The sequence below is a fragment of the Coffea arabica genome, chromosome 11e, assembly GCF_036785885.1.
Source record: "Coffea arabica cultivar ET-39 chromosome 11e, Coffea Arabica ET-39 HiFi, whole genome shotgun sequence".
Classification (NCBI taxonomy): Eukaryota; Viridiplantae; Streptophyta; class Magnoliopsida; order Gentianales; family Rubiaceae; genus Coffea; species Coffea arabica.
Window position 1 is genome coordinate 39,622,449 of NC_092331.1, and position 18,968 is coordinate 39,641,416.

Genomic DNA, 18,968 nt, shown 5'->3' on the forward strand with positions numbered 1-18,968 from the left:
TTTTTTTCAAAGGCATTAATTACTTAATCCTAAACGAATTTATTTAATTTGTGTGAAGTTGAAATTATTATACTTGGACAAATAATATATTATATTATTTTTCACTTTTGTATTGTTTTAATTTATTTTATATTTTGCTTGGGATAAAACACTTTTACGGTGTTTAATTTATTTTAGATTTGATTTGGAATCATTTATTTAAAATTTTATTACTTGATTATGTAATTAGTTTTGTGAGAAATTGATTTTATCAGAAATTACAGTGATAAATTAATAAATTAAAATTAAGTTTCGGGTCATTTCGGGTCGACCCGCCGCCCCGTAAACCTGAAATTTTCGGGTTCGGGTCAGCATACCTGACCCGTCACGGGTTGGCGGGTCGGGGTTCGGGTCAACAGATTTTCTGGCGGGTCTGTTGACCCGAACCCGACCCGCCAACCTGATTTGGACCCGAATTGCCACCCCTAACTGCAAGCGTGAAGGATTGATTTCATGATAATTTAGAGTTGCGGGATGAGGGAAAAAAACAGGGTGCAAATCAATAACAAAAAAAAATATAAAGTAAATAAATAAAAGGATAAGAGGAAAATGCTTGAATTGACGCTTAAAATGAATTTCGGTCTAGAAAAGCCACACTGCTTCGCAGGACGGGGTAGTTTAAAAGAATAAAGCGAAAGGAACATGGCGGGTGCGATCATACCAGCACTAATGCACCGGATCCCATCAGAACTCCGAAGTTAAGCGTGCTTGGGCGAGAGTAGTACTAGGATGGGTGACCCCCTGGGAAGTCCTCGTGTTGCACCCCTCTCTTTTTTGTTTCGAAATCCAAATTTCCTATTCGTTCTTTATCCTGTAGTAATTTAGCTCCGTCGGAACGATTGCTTAATATTTTGCTTCTTGTCGAAGCGTGAAGGAGGATCTGAAGGCGCGAGACAAATCAGGAACGGTACGGCTCGATCAAAGCCCGGATCGTCGCTCAAATTTGTCGGCGCAAATGTATCACCGCAACTAGGGGTGGCAATTTTCGACACGACCTGAAAACACGACACGAACCTAACACGAAATTAATGGGTTTGGGTTGAGGTTTCGGGAATTCGGGTCAGAATCGGGTTGGACCCGATGAACCCGAAAAGAAAACCGGTCGATTTCGGATCAACCCGTGGTGACCTGATATGACCCGATATGACCCGTTTACGAATTAAAAATAATTTAATAAACATAAAAATAATTTTATCTAACTAAACTAAGTTATTCTTTTTTTCAAAGGCATTAATTACTTAATCCTAAACGAATTTATTTAATTTGTGTGAAGTTGAAATTATTATACTTGGACAAATAATATATTATATTATTTTTCACTTTTGTATTGTTTTAATTTATTTTATATTTTGCTTGGGATAAAACACTTTTACGGTGTTTAATTTATTTTAGATTTGATTTGGAATCATTTATTTAAATTTTTATTACTTGATTATGTAATTAGTTTTGTGAGAAATTGATTTTATTAGAAATTACAGTGATAAATTAATAAATTAAAATTAAGTTTCGGGTCATTTCGGGTCGACCCGCCGCCCCGTAAACCTGAAATTTTCGGGTTCGGGTCAGCATACCTGACCCGTCACGGGTTGGCGGGTCGGGGTTCGGGTCAACAGATTTTCTGGCGGGTCTGTTGACCCGAACCCGACCCGCCAACCTGATTTGGACCCGAATTGCCACCCCTAACTGCAAGCGTGAAGGATTGATTTCATGATAATTTAGAGTTGCGGGATGAGGGAAAAAAACAGGGTGCAAATCAATAACAAAAAAAAATATAAAGTAAATAAATAAAAGGATAAGAGGAAAATGCTTGAATTGACGCTTAAAATGAATTTCGGTCTAGAAAAGCCACACTGCTTCGCAGGACGGGGTAGTTTAAAAGAATAAAGCGAAAGGAACATGGCGGGTGCGATCATACCAGCACTAATGCACCGGATCCCATCAGAACTCCGAAGTTAAGCGTGCTTGGGCGAGAGTAGTACTAGGATGGGTGACCCCTTGGGAAGTCCTCGTGTTGCACCCCTCTCTTTTTTGTTTCGAAATCCAAATTTCCTATTCGTTCTTTATCCTGTAGTAATTTAGCTCCGTCGGAACGATTGCTTAATATTTTGCTTCTTGTCGAAGCGTGAAGGAGGATCTGAAGGCGCGAGACAAATCAGGAACGGTACGGCTCGATCAAAGCCCGGATCGTCGCTCAAATTTGTCGGCGCAAATGTATCACCGCAACTAGGGGTGGCAATTTTCGACACGACCTGAAAACACGACACGAACCTAACACGAAATTAATGGGTTTGGGTTGAGGTTTCGGGAATTCGGGTCAGAATCGGGTTGGACCCGATGAACCCGAAAAGAAAACCGGTCGATTTCGGGTCAACCCGTGGTGACCTGATATGACCCGTTTACGAATTAAAAATAATTTAATAAACATAAAATAATTTTATCTAACTAAACTAAGTTATTCTTTTTTTCAAAGGCATTAATTACTTAATCCTAAACGAATTTATTTAATTTGTGTGAAGTTGAAATTATTATACTTGGACAAATAATATATTATATTATTTTTCACTTTTGTATTGTTTTAATTTATTTTATATTTTGCTTGGGATAAAACACTTTTACGGTGTTTAATTTATTTTAGATTTGATTTGGAATCATTTATTTAAATTTTTATTACTTGATTATGTAATTAGTTTTGTGAGAAATTGATTTTATTAGAAATTACAGTGATAAATTAATAAATTAAAATTAAGTTTCGGGTCATTTCGGGTCGACCCGCCGCCCCGTAAACCTGAAATTTTCGGGTTCGGGTCAGCATACCTGACCCGTCACGGGTTGGCGGGTCGGGGTTCGGGTCAACAGATTTTCTGGCGGGTCTGTTGACCCGAACCCGACCCGCCAACCTGATTTGGACCCGAATTGCCACCCCTAACTGCAAGCGTGAAGGATTGATTTCATGATAATTTAGAGTTGCGGGATGAGGGAAAAAAACAGGGTGCAAATCAATAACAAAAAAAAATATAAAGTAAATAAATAAAAGGATAAGAGGAAAATGCTTGAATTGACGCTTAAAATGAATTTCGGTCTAGAAAAGCCACACTGCTTCGCAGGACGGGGTAGTTTAAAAGAATAAAGCGAAAGGAACATGGCGGGTGCGATCATACCAGCATTAATGCACCGGATCCCATCAGAACTCCGAAGTTAAGCGTGCTTGGGCGAGAGTAGTACTAGGATGGGTGACCCCCTGGGAAGTCCTCGTGTTGCACCCCTTTCTTTTTTGTTTCGAAATCCAAATTTCCTATTCGTTCTTTATCCTGTAGTAATTTAGCTCCGTCGGAACGATTGCTTAATATTTTGCTTCTTGTCGAAGCGTGAAGGAGGATCTGAAGGCGCGAGACAAATCAGGAACGGTACGGCTCGATCAAAGCCCGGATCGTCGCTCAAATTTGTCGGCGCAAATGTATCACCGCAACTAGGGGTGGCAATTTTCGACACGACCTGAAAACACGACACGAACCTAACACGAAATTAATGGATTTGGGTTGAGGTTTCGGGAATTCGGGTCAGAATCGGGTTGGACCCGATGAACCCGAAAAGAAAACCGGTCGATTTCGGGTCAACCCGTGGTGACCTGATATGACCCGATATGACCCGTTTACGAATTAAAAATAATTTAATAAACATAAAAATAATTTTATCTAACTAAACTAAGTTATTCTTTTTTTCAAAGGCATTAATTACTTAATCCTAAACGAATTTATTTAATTTGTGTGAAGTTGAAATTATTATACTTGGACAAATAATATATTATATTATTTTTCACTTTTGTATTGTTTTAATTTATTTTATATTTTGCTTGGGATAAAACACTTTTACGGTGTTTAATTTATTTTAGATTTGATTTGGAATCATTTATTTAAATTTTTATTACTTGATTATGTAATTAGTTTTGTGAGAAATTGATTTTATCAGAAATTACAGTGATAAATTAATAAATTAAAATTAAGTTTCGGGTCATTTCGGGTCGACCCGCCGCCCCGTAAACCTGAAATTTTCGGGTTCGGGTCAGCATACCTGACCCGTCACGGGTTGGCGGGTCGGGGTTCGGGTCAACAGATTTTCTGGCGGGTCTGTTGACCCGAACCCGACCCGCCAACCTGATTTGGACCCGAATTGCCACCCCTAACTGCAAGCGTGAAGGATTGATTTCATGATAATTTAGAGTTGCGGGATGAGGGAAAAAAACAGGGTGCAAATCAATAACAAAAAAAAAATATAAAGTAAATAAATAAAAGGATAAGAGGAAAATGCTTGAATTGACGCTTAAAATGAATTTCGGTCTAGAAAAGCCACACTGCTTCGCAGGACGGGGTAATTTAAAAGAATAAAGCGAAAGGAACATGGCGGGTGCGATCATACCAGCACTAATGCACCGGATCCCATCAGAACTCCGAAGTTAAGCGTGCTTGGGCGAGAGTAGTACTAGGATGGGTGACCCCCTGGGAAGTCCTCGTGTTGCACCCCTCTCTTTTTTGTTTCGAAATCCAAATTTCCTATTCGTTCTTTATCCTGTAGTAATTTAGCTCCGTCGGAACGATTGCTTAATATTTTGCTTCTTGTCGAAGCGTGAAGGAGGATCTGAAGGCGCGAGACAAATCAGGAACGGTACGGCTCGATCAAAGCCCGGATCGTCGCTCAAATTTGTCGGCGCAAATGTATCACCGCAACTAGGGGTGGCAATTTTCGACACGACCTGAAAACACGACACGAACCTAACACGAAATTAATGGGTTTGGGTTGAGGTTTCGGGAATTCGGGTCAGAATCGGGTTGGACCCGATGAACCCGAAAAGAAAACCGGTCGATTTCGGGTCAACCCGTGGTGACCTGATATGACCCGTTTACGAATTAAAAATAATTTAATAAACATAAAAATAATTTTATCTAACTAAACTAAGTTATTCTTTTTTTCAAAGGCATTAATTACTTAATCCTAAACGAATTTATTTAATTTGTGTGAAGTTGAAATTATTATACTTGGACAAATAATATATTATATTATTTTTCACTTTTGTATTGTTTTAATTTATTTTATATTTTGCTTGGGATAAAACACTTTTACGGTGTTTAATTTATTTTAGATTTGATTTGGAATCATTTATTTAAATTTTTATTACTTGATTATGTAATTAGTTTTGTGAGAAATTGATTTTATTAGAAATTACAGTGATAAATTAATAAATTAAAATTAAGTTTCGGGTCATTTCGGGTCGACCCGCCGCCCCGTAAACCTGAAATTTTCGGGTTCGGGTCAGCATACCTGACCCGTCACGGGTTGGCGGGTCGGGGTTCGGGTCAACAGATTTTCTGGCGGGTCTGTTGACCCGAACCCGACCCGCCAACCTGATTTGGACCCGAATTGCCACCCCTAACTGCAAGCGTGAAGGATTGATTTCATGATAATTTAGAGTTGCGGGATGAGGGAAAAAAACAGGGTGCAAATCAATAACAAAAAAAAATATAAAGTAAATAAATAAAAGGATAAGAGGAAAATGCTTGAATTGACGCTTAAAATGAATTTCGGTCTAGAAAAGCCACACTGCTTCGCAGGACGGGGTAGTTTAAAAGAATAAAGCGAAAGGAACATGGCGGGTGCGATCATACCAGCACTAATGCACCGGATCCCATCAGAACTCCGAAGTTAAGCGTGCTTGGGCGAGAGTAGTACTAGGATGGGTGACCCCCTGGGAAGTCCTCGTGTTGCACCCCTCTCTTTTTTGTTTCGAAATCCAAATTTCCTATTCGTTCTTTATCCTGTAGTAATTTAGCTCCGTCGGAACGATTGGTTAATATTTTGCTTCTTGTCGAAGCGTGAAGGAGGATCTGAAGGCGCGAGACAAATAAGGAACGGTACGGCTCGATCAAAGCCCGGATCGTCGCTCAAATTTGTCGGCGCAAATGTATCACCGCAACTAGGGGTGGCAATTTTCGACACGACCTGAAAACACGACACGAACCTAACACGAAATTAATGGGTTTGGGTTGAGGTTTCGGGAATTCGGGTCAGAATCGGGTTGGACCCGATGAATCCGAAAAGAAAACCGGTCGATTTCGGGTCAACCCGTGGTGACCTGATATGACCCGTTTACGAATTAAAAATAATTTAATAAACATAAAAATAATTTTATCTAACTAAACTAAGTTATTCTTTTTTTCAAAGGCATTAATTACTTAATCCTAAACGAATTTATTTAATTTGTGTGAAGTTGAAATTATTATACTTGGACAAATAATATATTATATTATTTTTCACTTTTGTATTGTTTTAATTTATTTTATATTTTGCTTGGGATAAAACACTTTTACGGTGTTTAATTTATTTTAGATTTGATTTGGAATCATTTATTTAAATTTTTATTACTTGATTATGTAATTAGTTTTGTGAGAAATTGATTTTATTAGAAATTACAGTGATAAATTAATAAATTAAAATTAAGTTTCGGGTCATTTCGGGTCGACCCGCCGCCCCGTAAACCTGAAATTTTCGGGTTCGGGTCAGCATACCTGACCCGTCACGGGTTGGCGGGTCGGGGTTCGGGTCAACAGATTTTCTGGCGGGTCTGTTGACCCGAACCCGACCCGCCAACCTGATTTGGACCCGAATTGCCACCCCTAACTGCAAGCGTGAAGGATTGATTTCATGATAATTTAGAGTTGCGGGATGAGGGAAAAAAACAGGGTGCAAATCAATAACAAAAAAAAATATAAAGTAAATAAATAAAAGGATAAGAGGAAAATGCTTGAATTGACGCTTAAAATGAATTTCGGTCTAGAAAAGCCACACTGCTTCGCAGGACGGGGTAGTTTAAAAGAATAAAGCGAAAGGAACATGACGGGTGCGATCATACCAGCACTAATGCACCGGATCCCATCAGAACTCCGAAGTTAAGCGTGCTTGGGCGAGAGTAGTACTAGGATGGGTGACCCCCTGGGAAGTCCTCGTGTTGCACCCCTTTCTTTTTTGTTTCGAAATCCAAATTTCCTATTCGTTCTTTATCCTGTAGTAATTTAGCTCCGTCGGAACGATTGCTTAATATTTTGCTTCTTGTCGAAGCGTGAAGGAGGATCTGAAGGCGCGAGACAAATCAGGAACGGTACGGCTCGATCAAAGCCCGGATCGTCGCTCAAATTTGTCGGCGCAAATGTATCACCGCAACTAGGGGTGGCAATTTTCGACACGACCTGAAAACACGACACGAACCTAACACGAAATTAATGGGTTTGGGTTGAGGTTTCGGGAATTCGGGTCAGAATCGGGTTGGACCCGATGAACCCGAAAAGAAAATCGGTCGATTTCGGGTCAACCCGTGGTGACCTGATATGACCCGTTTACGAATTAAAAATAATTTAATAAACATAAAAATAATTTTATCTAACTAAACTAAGTTATTCTTTTTTTCAAAGGCATTAATTACTTAATCCTAAACGAATTTATTTAATTTGTGTGAAGTTGAAATTATTATACTTGGACAAATAATATATTATATTATTTTTCACTTTTGTATTGTTTTAATTTATTTTATATTTTGCTTGGGATAAAACACTTTTACGGTGTTTAATTTATTTTAGATTTGATTTGGAATCATTTATTTAAATTTTTATTACTTGATTATGTAATTAGTTTTGTGAGAAATTGATTTTATTAGAAATTACAGTGATAAATTAATAAATTAAAATTAAGTTTCGGGTCATTTCGGGTCGACCCGCCGCCCCGTAAACCTGAAATTTTCGGGTTCGGGTCAGCATACCTGACCCGTCACGGGTTGGCGGGTCGGGGTTCGGGTCAACAGATTTTCTGGCGGGTCTGTTGACCCGAACCCGACCCGCCAACCTGATTTGGACCCGAATTGCCACCCCTAACTGCAAGCGTGAAGGATTGATTTCATGATAATTTAGAGTTGCGGGATGAGGGAAAAAAACAGGGTGCAAATCAATAACAAAAAAAAATATAAAGTAAATAAATAAAAGGATAAGAGGAAAATGCTTGAATTGACGCTTAAAATGAATTTCGGTCTAGAAAAGCCACACTGCTTCGCAGGACGGGGTAGTTTAAAAGAATAAAGCGAAAGGAACATGGTGGGTGCGATCATACCAGCACTAATGCACCGGATCCCATCAGAACTCCGAAGTTAAGCGTGCTTGGGCGAGAGTAGTACTAGGATGGGTGACCCCCTGGGAAGTCCTCGTGTTGCACCCCTCTCTTTTTTGTTTCGAAATCCAAATTTCCTATTCGTTCTTTATCCTGTAGTAATTTAGCTCCGTCGGAACGATTGGTTAATATTTTGCTTCTTGTCGAAGCGTGAAGGAGGATCTGAAGGCGCGAGACAAATAAGGAACGGTACGGCTCGATCAAAGCCCGGATCGTCGCTCAAATTTGTCGGCGCAAATGTATCACCGCAACTAGGGGTGGCAATTTTCGACACGACCTGAAAACACGACACGAACCTAACACGAAATTAATGGGTTTGGGTTGAGGTTTCGGGAATTCGGGTCAGAATCGGGTTGGACCCGATGAATCCGAAAAGAAAACCGGTCGATTTCGGGTCAACCCGTGGTGACCTGATATGACCCGTTTACGAATTAAAAATAATTTAATAAACATAAAAATAATTTTATCTAACTAAACTAAGTTATTCTTTTTTTCAAAGGCATTAATTACTTAATCCTAAACGAATTTATTTAATTTGTGTGAAGTTGAAATTATTATACTTGGACAAATAATATATTATATTATTTTTCACTTTTGTATTGTTTTAATTTATTTTATATTTTGCTTGGGATAAAACACTTTTACGGTGTTTAATTTATTTTAGATTTGATTTGGAATCATTTATTTAAATTTTTATTACTTGATTATGTAATTAGTTTTGTGAGAAATTGATTTTATTAGAAATTACAGTGATAAATTAATAAATTAAAATTAAGTTTCGGGTCATTTCGGGTCGACCCGCCGCCCCGTAAACCTGAAATTTTCGGGTTCGGGTCAGCATACCTGACCCGTCACGGGTTGGCGGGTCGGGGTTCGGGTCAACAGATTTTCTGGCGGGTCTGTTGACCCGAACCCGACCCGCCAACCTGATTTGGACCCGAATTGCCACCCCTAACTGCAAGCGTGAAGGATTGATTTCATGATAATTTAGAGTTGCGGGATGAGGGAAAAAAACAGGGTGCAAATCAATAACAAAAAAAAAATATAAAGTAAATAAATAAAAGGATAAGAGGAAAATGCTTGAATTGACGCTTAAAATGAATTTCGGTCTAGAAAAGCCACACTGCTTCGCAGGACGGGGTAATTTAAAAGAATAAAGCGAAAGGAACATGGCGGGTGCGATCATACCAGCACTAATGCACCGGATCCCATCAGAACTCCGAAGTTAAGCGTGCTTGGGCGAGAGTAGTACTAGGATGGGTGACCCCCTGGGAAGTCCTCGTGTTGCACCCCTCTCTTTTTTGTTTCGAAATCCAAATTTCCTATTCGTTCTTTATCCTGTAGTAATTTAGCTCCGTCGGAACGATTGCTTAATATTTTGCTTCTTGTCGAAGCGTGAAGGAGGATCTGAAGGCGCGAGACAAATCAGGAACGGTACGGCTCGATCAAAGCCCGGATCGTCGCTCAAATTTGTCGGCGCAAATGTATCACCGCAACTAGGGGTGGCAATTTTCGACACGACCTGAAAACACGACACGAACCTAACACGAAATTAATGGGTTTGGGTTGAGGTTTCGGGAATTCGGGTCAGAATCGGGTTGGACCCGATGAACCCGAAAAGAAAATCGGTCGATTTCGGGTCAACCCGTGGTGACCTGATATGACCCGTTTACGAATTAAAAATAATTTAATAAACATAAAAATAATTTTATCTAACTAAACTAAGTTATTCTTTTTTTCAAAGGCATTAATTACTTAATCCTAAACGAATTTATTTAATTTGTGTGAAGTTGAAATTATTATACTTGGACAAATAATATATTATATTATTTTTCACTTTTGTATTGTTTTAATTTATTTTATATTTTGCTTGGGATAAAACACTTTTACGGTGTTTAATTTATTTTAGATTTGATTTGGAATCATTTATTTAAATTTTTATTACTTGATTATGTAATTAGTTTTGTGAGAAATTGATTTTATTAGAAATTACAGTGATAAATTAATAAATTAAAATTAAGTTTCGGGTCATTTCGGGTCGACCCGCCGCCCCGTAAACCTGAAATTTTCGGGTTCGGGTCAGCATACCTGACCCGTCACGGGTTGGCGGGTCGGGGTTCGGGTCAACAGATTTTCTGGCGGGTCTGTTGACCCGAACCCGACCCGCCAACCTGATTTGGACCCGAATTGCCACCCCTAACTGCAAGCGTGAAGGATTGATTTCATGATAATTTAGAGTTGCGGGATGAGGGAAAAAAACAGGGTGCAAATCAATAACAAAAAAAAATATAAAGTAAATAAATAAAAGGATAAGAGGAAAATGCTTGAATTGACGCTTAAAATGAATTTCGGTCTAGAAAAGCCACACTGCTTCGCAGGACGGGGTAGTTTAAAAGAATAAAGCGAAAGGAACATGGTGGGTGCGATCATACCAGCACTAATGCACCGGATCCCATCAGAACTCCGAAGTTAAGCGTGCTTGGGCGAGAGTAGTACTAGGATGGGTGACCCCCTGGGAAGTCCTCGTGTTGCACCCCTCTCTTTTTTGTTTCGAAATCCAAATTTCCTATTCGTTCTTTATCCTGTAGTAATTTAGCTCCGTCGGAACGATTGGTTAATATTTTGCTTCTTGTCGAAGCGTGAAGGAGGATCTGAAGGCGCGAGACAAATAAGGAACGGTACGGCTCGATCAAAGCCCGGATCGTCGCTCAAATTTGTCGGCGCAAATGTATCACCGCAACTAGGGGTGGCAATTTTCGACACGACCTGAAAACACGACACGAACCTAACACGAAATTAATGGGTTTGGGTTGAGGTTTCGGGAATTCGGGTCAGAATCGGGTTGGACCCGATGAATCCGAAAAGAAAACCGGTCGATTTCGGGTCAACCCGTGGTGACCTGATATGACCCGTTTACGAATTAAAAATAATTTAATAAACATAAAAATAATTTTATCTAACTAAACTAAGTTATTCTTTTTTTCAAAGGCATTAATTACTTAATCCTAAACGAATTTATTTAATTTGTGTGAAGTTGAAATTATTATACTTGGACAAATAATATATTATATTATTTTTCACTTTTGTATTGTTTTAATTTATTTTATATTTTGCTTGGGATAAAACACTTTTACGGTGTTTAATTTATTTTAGATTTGATTTGGAATCATTTATTTAAATTTTTATTACTTGATTATGTAATTAGTTTTGTGAGAAATTGATTTTATTAGAAATTACAGTGATAAATTAATAAATTAAAATTAAGTTTCGGGTCATTTCGGGTCGACCCGCCGCCCCGTAAACCTGAAATTTTCGGGTTCGGGTCAGCATACCTGACCCGTCACGGGTTGGCGGGTCGGGGTTCGGGTCAACAGATTTTCTGGCGGGTCTGTTGACCCGAACCCGACCCGCCAACCTGATTTGGACCCGAATTGCCACCCCTAACTGCAAGCGTGAAGGATTGATTTCATGATAATTTAGAGTTGCGGGATGAGGGAAAAAAACAGGGTGCAAATCAATAACAAAAAAAAATATAAAGTAAATAAATAAAAGGATAAGAGGAAAATGCTTGAATTGACGCTTAAAATGAATTTCGGTCTAGAAAAGCCACACTGCTTCGCAGGACGGGGTAGTTTAAAAGAATAAAGCGAAAGGAACATGACGGGTGCGATCATACCAGCACTAATGCACCGGATCCCATCAGAACTCCGAAGTTAAGCGTGCTTGGGCGAGAGTAGTACTAGGATGGGTGACCCCCTGGGAAGTCCTCGTGTTGCACCCCTTTCTTTTTTGTTTCGAAATCCAAATTTCCTATTCGTTCTTTATCCTGTAGTAATTTAGCTCCGTCGGAACGATTGCTTAATATTTTGCTTCTTGTCGAAGCGTGAAGGAGGATCTGAAGGCGCGAGACAAATCAGGAACGGTACGGCTCGATCAAAGCCCGGATCGTCGCTCAAATTTGTCGGCGCAAATGTATCACCGCAACTAGGGGTGGCAATTTTCGACACGACCTGAAAACACGACACGAACCTAACACGAAATTAATGGGTTTGGGTTGAGGTTTCGGGAATTCGGGTCAGAATCGGGTTGGACCCGATGAACCCGAAAAGAAAATCGGTCGATTTCGGGTCAACCCGTGGTGACCTGATATGACCCGTTTACGAATTAAAAATAATTTAATAAACATAAAAATAATTTTATCTAACTAAACTAAGTTATTCTTTTTTTCAAAGGCATTAATTACTTAATCCTAAACGAATTTATTTAATTTGTGTGAAGTTGAAATTATTATACTTGGACAAATAATATATTATATTATTTTTCACTTTTGTATTGTTTTAATTTATTTTATATTTTGCTTGGGATAAAACACTTTTACGGTGTTTAATTTATTTTAGATTTGATTTGGAATCATTTATTTAAATTTTTATTACTTGATTATGTAATTAGTTTTGTGAGAAATTGATTTTATTAGAAATTACAGTGATAAATTAATAAATTAAAATTAAGTTTCGGGTCATTTCGGGTCGACCCGCCGCCCCGTAAACCTGAAATTTTCGGGTTCGGGTCAGCATACCTGACCCGTCACGGGTTGGCGGGTCGGGGTTCGGGTCAACAGATTTTCTGGCGGGTCTGTTGACCCGAACCCGACCCGCCAACCTGATTTGGACCCGAATTGCCACCCCTAACTGCAAGCGTGAAGGATTGATTTCATGATAATTTAGAGTTGCGGGATGAGGGAAAAAAACAGGGTGCAAATCAATAACAAAAAAAAATATAAAGTAAATAAATAAAAGGATAAGAGGAAAATGCTTGAATTGACGCTTAAAATGAATTTCGGTCTAGAAAAGCCACACTGCTTCGCAGGACGGGGTAGTTTAAAAGAATAAAGCGAAAGGAACATGGTGGGTGCGATCATACCAGCACTAATGCACCGGATCCCATCAGAACTCCGAAGTTAAGCGTGCTTGGGCGAGAGTAGTACTAGGATGGGTGACCCCCTGGGAAGTCCTCGTGTTGCACCCCTCTCTTTTTTGTTTCGAAATCCAAATTTCCTATTCGTTCTTTATCCTGTAGTAATTTAGCTCCGTCGGAACGATTGGTTAATATTTTGCTTCTTGTCGAAGCGTGAAGGAGGATCTGAAGGCGCGAGACAAATAAGGAACGGTACGGCTCGATCAAAGCCCGGATCGTCGCTCAAATTTGTCGGCGCAAATGTATCACCGCAACTAGGGGTGGCAATTTTCGACACGACCTGAAAACACGACACGAACCTAACACGAAATTAATGGGTTTGGGTTGAGGTTTCGGGAATTCGGGTCAGAATCGGGTTGGACCCGATGAATCCGAAAAGAAAACCGGTCGATTTCGGGTCAACCCGTGGTGACCTGATATGACCCGTTTACGAATTAAAAATAATTTAATAAACATAAAAATAATTTTATCTAACTAAACTAAGTTATTCTTTTTTTCAAAGGCATTAATTACTTAATCCTAAACGAATTTATTTAATTTGTGTGAAGTTGAAATTATTATACTTGGACAAATAATATATTATATTATTTTTCACTTTTGTATTGTTTTAATTTATTTTATATTTTGCTTGGGATAAAACACTTTTACGGTGTTTAATTTATTTTAGATTTGATTTGGAATCATTTATTTAAATTTTTATTACTTGATTATGTAATTAGTTTTGTGAGAAATTGATTTTATTAGAAATTACAGTGATAAATTAATAAATTAAAATTAAGTTTCGGGTCATTTCGGGTCGACCCGCCGCCCCGTAAACCTGAAATTTTCGGGTTCGGGTCAGCATACCTGACCCGTCACGGGTTGGCGGGTCGGGGTTCGGGTCAACAGATTTTCTGGCGGGTCTGTTGACCCGAACCCGACCCGCCAACCTGATTTGGACCCGAATTGCCACCCCTAACTGCAAGCGTGAAGGATTGATTTCATGATAATTTAGAGTTGCGGGATGAGGGAAAAAAACAGGGTGCAAATCAATAACAAAAAAAAATATAAAGTAAATAAATAAAAGGATAAGAGGAAAATGCTTGAATTGACGCTTAAAATGAATTTCGGTCTAGAAAAGCCACACTGCTTCGCAGGACGGGGTAGTTTAAAAGAATAAAGCGAAAGGAACATGGCGGGTGCGATCATACCAGCACTAATGCACCGGATCCCATCAGAACTCCGAAGTTAAGCGTGCTTGGGCGAGAGTAGTACTAGGATGGGTGACCCCCTGGGAAGTCCTCGTGTTGCACCCCTCTCTTTTTTGTTTCGAAATCCAAATTTCCTATTCGTTCTTTATCCTGTTGTAATTTAGCTCCGTCGGAACGATTGCTTAATATTTTGCTTCTTGTCGAAGCGTGAAGGAGGATCTGAAGGCGCGAGACAAATAAGGAACGGTACGGCTCGATCAAAGCCCGGATCGTCGCTCAAATTTGTCGGCGCAAATGTATCACCGCAACTAGGGGTGGCAATTTTCGACACGACCTGAAAACACGACACGAACCTAACACGAAATTAATGGGTTTGGGTTGAGGTTTCGGGAATTCGGGTCAGAATCGGGTTGGACCCGATGAATCCGAAAAGAAAACCGGTCGATTTCGGGTCAACCCGTGGTGACCTGATATGACCCGTTTACGAATTAAAAATAATTTAATAAACATAAAAATAATTTTATCTAACTAAACTAAGTTATTCTTTTTTTCAAAGGCATTAATTACTTAATCCTAAACGAATTTATTTAATTTGTGTGAAGTTGAAATTATTATACTTGGACAAATAATATATTATATTATTTTTCACTTTTGTATTGTTTTAATTTATTTTATATTTTGCTTGGGATAAAACACTTTTACGGTGTTTAATTTATTTTAGATTTGATTTGGAATCATTTATTTAAATTTTTATTACTTGATTATGTAATTAGTTTTGTGAGAAATTGATTTTATTAGAAATTACAGTGATAAATTAATAAATTAAAATTAAGTTTCGGGTCATTTCGGGTCGACCCGCCGCCCCGTAAACCTGAAATTTTCGGGTTCGGGTCAGCATACCTGACCCGTCACGGGTTGGCGGGTCGGGGTTCGGGTCAACAGATTTTCTGGCGGGTCTGTTGACCCGAACCCGACCCGCCAACCTGATTTGGACCCGAATTGCCACCCCTAACTGCAAGCGTGAAGGATTGATTTCATGATAATTTAGAGTTGCGGGATGAGGGAAAAAAACAGGGTGCAAATCAATAACAAAAAAAAATATAAAGTAAATAAATAAAAGGATAAGAGGAAAATGCTTGAATTGACGCTTAAAATGAATTTCGGTCTAGAAAAGCCACACTGCTTCGCAGGACGGGGTAGTTTAAAAGAATAAAGCGAAAGGAACATGGCGGGTGCGATCATACCAGCACTAATGCACCGGATCCCATCAGAACTCCGAAGTTAAGCGTGCTTGGGCGAGAGTAGTACTAGGATGGGTGACCCCCTGGGAAGTCCTCGTGTTGCACCCCTCTCTTTTTTGTTTCGAAATCCAAATTTCCTATTCGTTCTTTATCCTGTAGTAATTTAGCTCCGTCGGAACGATTGGTTAATATTTTGCTTCTTGTCGAAGCGTGAAGGAGGATCTGAAGGCGCGAGACAAATAAGGAACGGTACGGCTCGATCAAAGCCCGGATCGTCGCTCAAATTTGTCGGCGCAAATGTATCACCGCAACTAGGGGTGGCAATTTTCGACACGACCTGAAAACACGACACGAACCTAACACGAAATTAATGGGTTTGGGTTGAGGTTTCGGGAATTCGGGTCAGAATCGGGTTGGACCCGATGAATCCGAAAAGCAAACCGGTCGATTTCGGGTCAACCCGTGGTGACCTGATATGACCCGTTTACGAATTAAAAATAATTTAATAAACATAAAAATAATTTTATCTAACTAAACTAAGTTATTCTTTTTTTCAAAGGCATTAATTACTTAATCCTAAACGAATTTATTTAATTTGTGTGAAGTTGAAATTATTATACTTGGACAAATAATATATTATATTATTTTTCACTTTTGTATTGTTTTAATTTATTTTATATTTTGCTTGGGATAAAACACTTTTACGGTGTTTAATTTATTTTAGATTTGATTTGGAATCATTTATTTAAATTTTTATTACTTGATTATGTAATTAGTTTTGTGAGAAATTGATTTTATTAGAAATTACAGTGATAAATTAATAAATTAAAATTAAGTTTCGGGTCATTTCGGGTCGACCCGCCGCCCCGTAAACCTGAAATTTTCGGGTTCGGGTCAGCATACCTGACCCGTCACGGGTTGGCGGGTCGGGGTTCGGGTCAACAGATTTTCTGGCGGGTCTGTTGACCCGAACCCGACCCGCCAACCTGATTTGGACCCGAATTGCCACCCCTAACTGCAAGCGTGAAGGATAGATTTCATGATAATTTAGAGTTGCGGGATGAGGGAAAAAAACAGGGTGCAAATCAATAACAAAAAAAAATATAAAGTAAATAAATAAAAGGATAAGAGGAAAATGCTTGAATTGACGCTTAAAATGAATTTCGGTCTAGAAAAGCCACACTGCTTCGCAGGACGGGGTAGTTTAAAAGAATAAAGCGAAAGGAACATGACGGGTGCGATCATACCAGCACTAATGCACCGGATCCCATCAGAACTCCGAAGTTAAGCGTGCTTGGGCGAGAGTAGTACTAGGATGGGTGACCCCCTGGGAAGTCCTCGTGTTGCACCCCTTTCTTTTTTGTTTCGAAATCCAAATTTCCTATTCGTTCTTTATCCTGTAGTAATTTAGCTCCGTCGGAACGATTGCTTAATATTTTGCTTCTTGTCGAAGCGTGAAGGAGGATCTGAAGGCGCGAGACAAATCAGGAACGGTACGGCTCGATCAAAGCCCGGATCGTCGCTCAAATTTGTCGGCGCAAATGTATCACCGCAACTAGGGGTGGCAATTTTCGACACGACCTGAAAACACGACACGAACCTAACACGAAATTAATGGGTTTGGGTTGAGGTTTCGGGAATTCGGGTCAGAATCGGGTTGGACCCGATGAACCCGAAAAGAAAATCGGTCGATTTCGGGTCAACCCGTGGTGACCTGATATGACCCGTTTACGAATTAAAAATAATTTAATAAACATAAAAATAATTTTATCTAACTAAACTAAGTTATTCTTTTTTTCAAAGGCATTAATTACTTAATCCTAAACGAATTTATTTAATTTGTGTGAAGTTGAAATTATTATACTTGGACAAATAATATATTATATTATTTTTCACTTTTGTATTGTTTTAATTTATTTTATATTTTGCTTGGGATAAAACACTTTTACGGTGTTTAATTTATTTTAGATTTGATTTGGAATCATTTATTTAAATTTTTATTACTTGATTATGTAATTAGTTTTGTGAGAAATTGATTTTATTAGAAATTACAGTGATAAATTAATAAATTAAAATTAAGTTTCGGGTCATTTCGGGTCGACCCGCCGCCCCGTAAACCTGAAATTTTCGGGTTCGGGTCAGCATACCTGACCCGTCACGGGTTGGCGGGTCGGGGTTCGGGTCAACAGATTTTCTGGCGGGTCTGTTGACCCGAACCCGACCCGCCAACCTGATTTGGACCCGAATTGCCACCCCTAACTGCAAGCGTGAAGGATTGATTTCATGATAATTTAGAGTTGCGGGATGAGGGAAAAAAACAGGGTGCAAATCAATAACAAAAAAAAATATAAAGTAAATAAATAAAAGGATAAGAGGAAAATGCTTGAATTGACGCTTAAAATGAATTTCGGTCTAGAAAAGCCACACTGCTTCGCAGGACGGGGTAGTTTAAAAGAATAAAGCGAAAGGAACATGGCGGGTGCGATCATACCAGCACTAATGCACCGGATCCCATCAGAACTCCGAAGTTAAGCGTGCTTGGGCGAGAGTAGTACTAGGATGGGTGACCCCCTGGGAAGTCCTCGTGTTGCACCCCTCTCTTTTTTGTTTCGAAATCCAAATTTCCTATTCGTTCTTTATCCTGTAGTAATTTAGCTCCGTCGGAACGATTGCTTAATATTTTGCTTCTTGTCGAAGCGTGAAGGAGGATCTGAAGGCGCGAGACAAATAAGGAACGGTACGGCTCGATCAAAGCCCGGATCGTCGCTCAAATTTGTCGGCGCAAATGTATCACCGCAACTAGGGGTGGCAATTTTCGACACGACCTGAAAACACGACACGAACCTAACACGAAATTAATGGGTTTGGGTTGAGGTTTCGGGAATTCGGGTCAGAATCGGGTTGGACCCGATGAATCCGAAAAGAAAACCGGTCGATTTCGGGTCAACCCGTGGTGACCTGATATGACCCGTTTACGAATTAAAAATAATTTAATAAACATAAAAATAATTTTATCTAACTAAACTAAGTTATTCTTTTTTTCAAAGGCATTAATTACTTAATCCTAAACGAATTTATTTAATTTGTGTGAAGTTGAAATTATTATACTTGGACAAATAATATATTATATTATTTTTCACTTTTGTATTGTTTTAATTTATTTTATATTTTGCTTGGGATAAAACACTTTTACGGTGTTTAATTTATTTTAGATTTGATTTGGAATCATTTATTTAAATTTTTATTACTTGATTATGTAATTAGTTTTGTGAGAAATTGATTTTATTAGAAATTACAGTGATAAATTAATAAATTAAAATTA

General features: G+C 38.9%; 15 non-coding genes across 15 annotated transcripts; all 15 read left to right on the top strand.

The window, feature by feature from the left end:
• Positions 1-686: 686 nt before the first annotated feature.
• LOC140025102 (5S ribosomal RNA) lies at positions 687-805 on the top strand. The gene has a single exon (XR_011829080.1). It is a non-coding gene; the product is annotated as a 5S ribosomal RNA (ribosomal RNA).
• Positions 806-1,940: 1,135 nt separating this feature from the next.
• LOC140029877 (5S ribosomal RNA) lies at positions 1,941-2,059 on the top strand. Its single transcript, XR_011833792.1, has one exon. It is a non-coding gene; the product is annotated as a 5S ribosomal RNA (ribosomal RNA).
• A 1,124-nt stretch (positions 2,060-3,183) lies between these two features.
• Positions 3,184-3,302, top strand: LOC140030271 (5S ribosomal RNA). The gene has a single exon (XR_011834185.1). It is a non-coding gene; the product is annotated as a 5S ribosomal RNA (ribosomal RNA).
• Positions 3,303-4,438: 1,136 nt separating this feature from the next.
• LOC140025113 (5S ribosomal RNA) lies at positions 4,439-4,557 on the top strand. The gene has a single exon (XR_011829091.1). It is a non-coding gene; the product is annotated as a 5S ribosomal RNA (ribosomal RNA).
• A 1,125-nt stretch (positions 4,558-5,682) lies between these two features.
• Positions 5,683-5,801, top strand: LOC140025123 (5S ribosomal RNA). Its single transcript, XR_011829092.1, has one exon. It is a non-coding gene; the product is annotated as a 5S ribosomal RNA (ribosomal RNA).
• Positions 5,802-6,926: 1,125 nt separating this feature from the next.
• On the top strand, positions 6,927-7,045 carry LOC140025134 (5S ribosomal RNA). The gene has a single exon (XR_011829093.1). It is a non-coding gene; the product is annotated as a 5S ribosomal RNA (ribosomal RNA).
• A 1,125-nt stretch (positions 7,046-8,170) lies between these two features.
• LOC140025144 (5S ribosomal RNA) lies at positions 8,171-8,289 on the top strand. Its single transcript, XR_011829094.1, has one exon. It is a non-coding gene; the product is annotated as a 5S ribosomal RNA (ribosomal RNA).
• Positions 8,290-9,415: 1,126 nt separating this feature from the next.
• LOC140025149 (5S ribosomal RNA) lies at positions 9,416-9,534 on the top strand. The gene has a single exon (XR_011829095.1). It is a non-coding gene; the product is annotated as a 5S ribosomal RNA (ribosomal RNA).
• Positions 9,535-10,659: 1,125 nt separating this feature from the next.
• Positions 10,660-10,778, top strand: LOC140025154 (5S ribosomal RNA). The gene has a single exon (XR_011829096.1). It is a non-coding gene; the product is annotated as a 5S ribosomal RNA (ribosomal RNA).
• Positions 10,779-11,903: 1,125 nt separating this feature from the next.
• Positions 11,904-12,022, top strand: LOC140025155 (5S ribosomal RNA). The gene has a single exon (XR_011829097.1). It is a non-coding gene; the product is annotated as a 5S ribosomal RNA (ribosomal RNA).
• Positions 12,023-13,147: 1,125 nt separating this feature from the next.
• LOC140025158 (5S ribosomal RNA) lies at positions 13,148-13,266 on the top strand. Its single transcript, XR_011829100.1, has one exon. It is a non-coding gene; the product is annotated as a 5S ribosomal RNA (ribosomal RNA).
• A 1,125-nt stretch (positions 13,267-14,391) lies between these two features.
• LOC140025169 (5S ribosomal RNA) lies at positions 14,392-14,510 on the top strand. The gene has a single exon (XR_011829111.1). It is a non-coding gene; the product is annotated as a 5S ribosomal RNA (ribosomal RNA).
• A 1,125-nt stretch (positions 14,511-15,635) lies between these two features.
• On the top strand, positions 15,636-15,754 carry LOC140025180 (5S ribosomal RNA). The gene has a single exon (XR_011829122.1). It is a non-coding gene; the product is annotated as a 5S ribosomal RNA (ribosomal RNA).
• Positions 15,755-16,879: 1,125 nt separating this feature from the next.
• On the top strand, positions 16,880-16,998 carry LOC140025192 (5S ribosomal RNA). The gene has a single exon (XR_011829134.1). It is a non-coding gene; the product is annotated as a 5S ribosomal RNA (ribosomal RNA).
• A 1,125-nt stretch (positions 16,999-18,123) lies between these two features.
• LOC140025203 (5S ribosomal RNA) lies at positions 18,124-18,242 on the top strand. The gene has a single exon (XR_011829145.1). It is a non-coding gene; the product is annotated as a 5S ribosomal RNA (ribosomal RNA).
• The last annotated feature ends 726 nt before the right edge of the window (positions 18,243-18,968 follow it).